Below are 6008 nucleotides of genomic sequence, written 5' to 3'. Positions count from 1 at the left end.
GCGGAGAAAGCACAGGAAAAAAGTTCATTTTATTTACATTAAGCTACAAATACGAGTCGAGGGGGGGGGAAACGGATTTTCTTTTCCGTTTATAAACGTTTATTGCGTTTTCATGGAGAAAGAGGAAGGATTCTAACCCAAAATATAATATTACGAGCGGAGTAGTAGCAGAATCTGTGTTTTCGCTGAATAGCGACTGTTCAAAAGAGCACTTAAGTCATCGTAATGATAATCAATATTCATGAATAAAACATTAATGTTTAATAAGTTTTAAGTAAAAATGCAAAATTATGCTTTCTTCGACAAATTTTAATGTAAAGTAATTATCATATGGAATGAATATCTATATTATGGATTTTTTTAATATTAAAATTATGCATATAAACACAAAATATTAGAGAATGCGTAAAGAGGTTTAGTAGTTTTTGTAATTCATACTTACTTAAGAACGTCATGTACTCAAAACGCTCCCGGATATTTTTTTCTTTTTAAAGCACATGAGGTGTTTAAGAGTGGATTACATGGATAATGGCAAATCCCTCTGTAACTATCTGCCTAAGGGGAAGGATAACTTCAGGGAGGACTTTTTCAGGAAAACTGACTCGCATTCACGCTGCGCACAGAAAACAACACGAAAATTTCCAAGCAGCCAATCCGTTCACCAGGATTTGAACCAGCTGCTACAGATAATAAACATTCTAATGGGTGTTATTTTAATTTTATTTAATTCCTAGTTTTCCGTTCCATTTCAGACAAGTTTAATATTACTAGACATTAGTGATTTAAAATAATATTAGACATTACGGTGACTTAAAATTTAGAGAAATAGTTATAATACGTTCGAAATGCGGCAATTTATTACGATTCCCGAACTTCCATCTAAACTAATAGCGAAAAATCTTTAAGAGTTAAACAACATCAAACTTGAGGGAAAGACTTACTCTTAAAATTATATCCTCCATTCATAAGATTCATCAAACAAATCAAAAGAAGCCTATTCTTTTGATAACAAGGGATCATTTCATATTTTACAAGCTATCTTTAATACCAAAAGATTTGCATATTTGCATATTTTAAATTGTGCAATTCTCCCATATAAAGACCCTTCTAAAGACCTTTTCTCCCTTTTAAAAACCGTATTGGAAAATACAAAAAAGTTTAAGTAATTATAATTTGATTAAATTGAAAAAAATAACTCTCTATCAATATAATTCTAAAATGTTGTAATACATCAATTACTAAATGACACAAGTGAGATCATATGGTTTAACTGCTTTCTTAGCAAACTCTATAAGGCTTCCAATTTTTCAATTTTTAAATTAAATTATCAACGGATTATAAGAAAGAAATTAAATCATCAACGGAATTAATATCAAAATGTAGAATTTATATCTAGAGTTCTTTCTATGGAAGTTTTACGTTGGAAATAATGATTCATCAAAATTTAAATCTTTACCTTTTTATTGTTAAAAATGGAACACGTTGAAATAGCATGCAAGTTCGTAATAATAAAAAAGTTATTCTTTTCAATGCAGGGCTGTCATTTTTTTTTTTTTTTTTTTTTTTTTTAATTTCCAGGGGGAAATGTATACTAACATGAAATAACTGTTATTCGACTAACAATGAGCTACTTAAATACCAAATGAAATTTACACATAAAATGCCCTGAACAGATCTCGGAAAGGGTGTTAACATTATGAATAAATCCTAAAAAGGGATCCTAAAAAGGTGAGCCACACAAAAACTGAAGAAAACCAATACATAAAAATGCTTCGAAAGCATTCGTTTTATGGTTTAAAACATATGCCATGATAAATTCTTATATTTTGAGAGTCATAGTCCTATTATTCGTTCTCTTAAAATTGTCTCCATATAAACCTGGGACTCATGGACTCATACTGAGTTTCATGACATTCAGTTACACGGGTCAACAGTTATTTCGTTACAGAAGAATATTTCAATGATTTACGATACATATTTTGGTAATGAAGTTAGAATCATTGTATCAGGATCCATTGTTTTCGTAGCAGAACTTTTCTAGTGCTGTTGTTTCATGCCAAAATTCGATTTGGCTGTCTTTTTCAATCGCGGGTTAAACAAACTCCAGTCAAACTGGCTTCAATTAACGTTCTCAGGTTATTTTATCAAAACTATCCATTTAATACGACATCTGGATTAAATGGATAGAATTTATTAGGAAACGTCACACGAGTGTGCAGTTTTTGTTAGAAGAAAACCGTAATACTTTCCAAAAAATTATTTTATATATTTCATAGTTGTAGCTTCATTACCTGAAATTTTGGGATAGTTACAATTCTAAAGAATGGAAGCTGTTATGCTTCTCCCAAAGATGTCTGAAGTCGCCCAGACGGTATAGTGGTTAGGGGAGGTAAACCGATGAGTTGGCTTCCGACCCAGGTATAGATACAACCATGCAAAATTGGTTACCAACTCGGCGGGAGTTAACCACTAGCTACCAGGCCGCAGCCCTGGGCAGCCTCTGCTGAGCAATGCTTAGGGAAGCCTATTACGGTGACGAAGGGCCCGGGTTCGAATCCCGGAGAAGACATGGATGTTTGTAAATGTATAGTGTCGGTGCAGCATGGCGGCACTCTAAAAATGCGTCTAGCCGAAAAGTCCTGTTCGTGTGGATTGGTGGGAGTAGAGACTGTGATAGACCCCCGAATCCCCTCCGAAGTGCTCTTCCTCAAAATTGGGGGTGGAAAATAGAAATCCAACCTCTCTTCGGAGTAGGCTCTCGCAACCATTGTTACATGTAATAAGGGCACGACATCAACAACAACAAACATGTCTGAAAGCACTCGTGCTTTACAAAGAAAATTACTAACCATCAGTACCTCTTGCTTATGTTTCATACATGAAAGCTTCATTATGAAAAGATGAAACGCTTGCTCAGCAGTGCAAATTACAAGAAAATTTCATAAAATATCAACGAAGTGTTATCGCTACTTTTTGACTAATGCCTCTACAACTTGGATGCACAAAATGCTACTGTTTATTGTTGAATGGCACTGTAGGAGTAAATCGAAGCTTCGTATTAGAAATTTCTGGCATAAAAAGCGGACATTAACATCGTAGATTAAAAATGTAGTATCTGAATTCTCAGTATGATATCAAAATATGTACTTTCTACATCTTCACATTAAACTAAGTTTAATAAATACGTTGCAGGTAATGGCTTGGAAAGAAGAAAGTTTTCATTTCTTAAACCCAATCCCAAAATTAGGGAAGTCAAAATTAAAACAGACATATCTTTTTACACTCAAATTAACGAACTAATAATTTATTTTGAATTTGAAAGCACTTTGAATAAGGCAGAATCTTAGATATGTGGGTCTTTTAAAACAGAGGAAGAATTTCGTAGGTAATTATGTAAAGAATTAACTCTATTCTTAACGTATGTCAGAGTGATGCAGTAGTCTGCATATCCAATCTGCAATTAGGAGATTTTGGAGGACAAAAAAAATTTTTTTAAGTTCCTATTCACGTAAAAACTTTATAAATCTACCTTTATAATAGTTCCGTTCCTACCAAATCTAAAAACTTGTGGACTATAACAACCGCCGACTAGGTCCCACTTCTTTTCCCCAGTCGCCTGTTAAGTACGGGGTTGTAAAGAAATGAAGTACATTCTTCCCATGTGTCTTGTGGTGAAATAGGCAGCATACCTAGCCAGTGAACTAACAAACTAGAAGTTTCGCTTTCTCTTTAAATGCTTGAAAGGAGGGAAAACTAATTACTGAGCATCTCTTACTAGGTATGGCGTGTCTTTTAAGACTCATTTTCTAGACTCCGGTTTCGATTTTTTCCCAAAGAACTTAGCAAACGTAAATGGCAAATAGGAAGAATGGTGCTATGAGTTCAACGAACACGTACTGTGCCTTATTTTTTGACCACATTCTTGACCATATCCTTGGCCATACATCCTTATGTCCTTTAAAAAGGAAAATAAAGTAAAAATATGCTGACAAATGAGAAAACTGTTGGAATCCAGAAAAGAGATATGCAATGATATTGAAGAAAATCCATTAAAAATCTTCTTCTAAGAAAATAATCACTTACTGTATAAGGTGTTTCTCCCGCCTTCTTGGCATGCCTTCGTGGTGTGGTGGTCTGCAGGCTAGGCGCGTATTCCAGAGGTCCGAGGTTCAGGCATTGCTGATTTTTCATCTTGCCTGCTTCCAAAAGTACCTAATGTCTCTACAACTGTAATTGCTACGTGAAAAAGAAATAGTACTTTTTGTAAAAAAAAAAAAAGAAAAAAGAAAAAGAAAAAAAAAAAGAAAAGAAAGAAAAAAGAGAAAAGAAACTCTGTCTGCCCAAAAATAATGCTCAGGATAAAATGTACTGATCGGATTAAAAATCAGCTATATTTTATGTTATTATTCAGAAATATTTTAAAGTTCAGTATTTGGAGTCTCTGGAACAAAAAGTAAGTTATATTTTGCCGTTCACAGCTATCTTTTCATCTGCACCAATCTAGAATTTAACAATCGAAGAAAAAAAAAACATGCTCGAATGGGAATTTAATATATAGCAGTTTAAGTACAGGTATATTATTTTCCGTAAATTAGATTGCTTTTCTCAGCTACAATAAAATTACGAAATACAGAATAAAAGAACTGAGCTAGATACAAAATGAGTTGAATATCATTTCTATTTATGCATTTCTTATTTTGATTGTTAATCTTCACTAAAGAGGAAACTGGTCGCCTTTGTATATTTCTTCTACATCCTGCAATTTTGTTCATAATACAACGCAAAATTTCAGTACAAATAGCCTACTTCATTCTAACGTTTGCCTGAAAGCAGTATTCTACTTTTGCTTTCCGAACTACTTATCTTACGCTGATTTTAAATGCAGCAGGAATGTAAAAAAAGTATGTTTATTATATTTTTAATAATTTTTGCTATAACTTTTCACTTCATTCATAGGAACATATTCTTTCGAAAAATATGATACTTTAAAAATAAATAAATAAAAGCAGAATGTCAGTGAGTTTTCGTAAAATAATTCGTGCGACGTTTGATTTGTAATTTCGGATCGATTTCTACATATTCTCACTTGAAACTTCCAGTACATTTAGAGTATTTTATTTTGCGTTATTTTGCTTTAAATAAATCAAGAGTTACTTATCAGTCGGTCTTTACACTTTTATATGTTTTAAAAATTAGATACATATTTTTGAGTTGATATGCTTTAAGAATACCTGCAATAATAATTATCCGTGCGGTTGCAATAATAGCTAAATGTTCGTTTGTTATCCGCAATTTAGGATTATACTCCGGGTTATCTGAAAAAAAAATTCTTTTTAATAGCTCTAAAATTTTCTTTAAAGCATTCAGTAAACTTCTGAAAAGATCATCCTAAAAAAATGAGAGAGGGAGTAGAGGAACAAAGAAAGAACAGCAAGACGAATGTTAAAATACAAGAGACGGTAATGAAGCAATCTTAATTTTTAATTACCCTAAAATAATGTGCGTTTCTGACTATCCGAGCACTCTTAAGGTTTTCCATCAAGATGGATATCAGTAGTTCAATGTCTAAGACTTCTGAATCCTAGTTCGATTCAGTTTCATATTCCTGCGAACAGACTCGCTGCACGGGCAGTTTTCTCAATATTTTTCTCCTATGTAACGTAGATACTAACCAATTGCTTAAAAAATCCTGCAAAAAAGCACGCAGGCTTTGTGAGCTTTATCTCATTTCAATTCATAAACATCGTAAAAATCTGTGAGGACAATTAAATTACAAAAAAATATTCGCTAGGATTATCTAAGGGAAGATCTTAAAAAAAAAAGACTATTCTTTAAGTTCGAAAATGTTAAATTACCGTGTTTCAAAGCCCTCAGCTACTCGTGGGTTTCAAAAATCATTATGAATTATGCAACCCAATGCATTTGAATTTAAATTTTTATGAAAGATACAAGTAAAGACCAGTCCGGCGGCTCTGTATTACTAGAGGTGATTGAGGTATTGCTGAACT

Source organism: Stegodyphus dumicola, chromosome X2 (genome assembly GCF_044657685.1).
Source record: "Stegodyphus dumicola isolate Sdum_Otavi_A_Nest chromosome X2, ASM4465768v1".
In the NCBI taxonomy this organism is placed as follows: Eukaryota; Metazoa; Arthropoda; class Arachnida; order Araneae; family Eresidae; genus Stegodyphus; species Stegodyphus dumicola.
The sequence above is the reverse complement of the archived record's forward strand: the minus strand, read 5'-3'. Positions refer to the sequence as shown.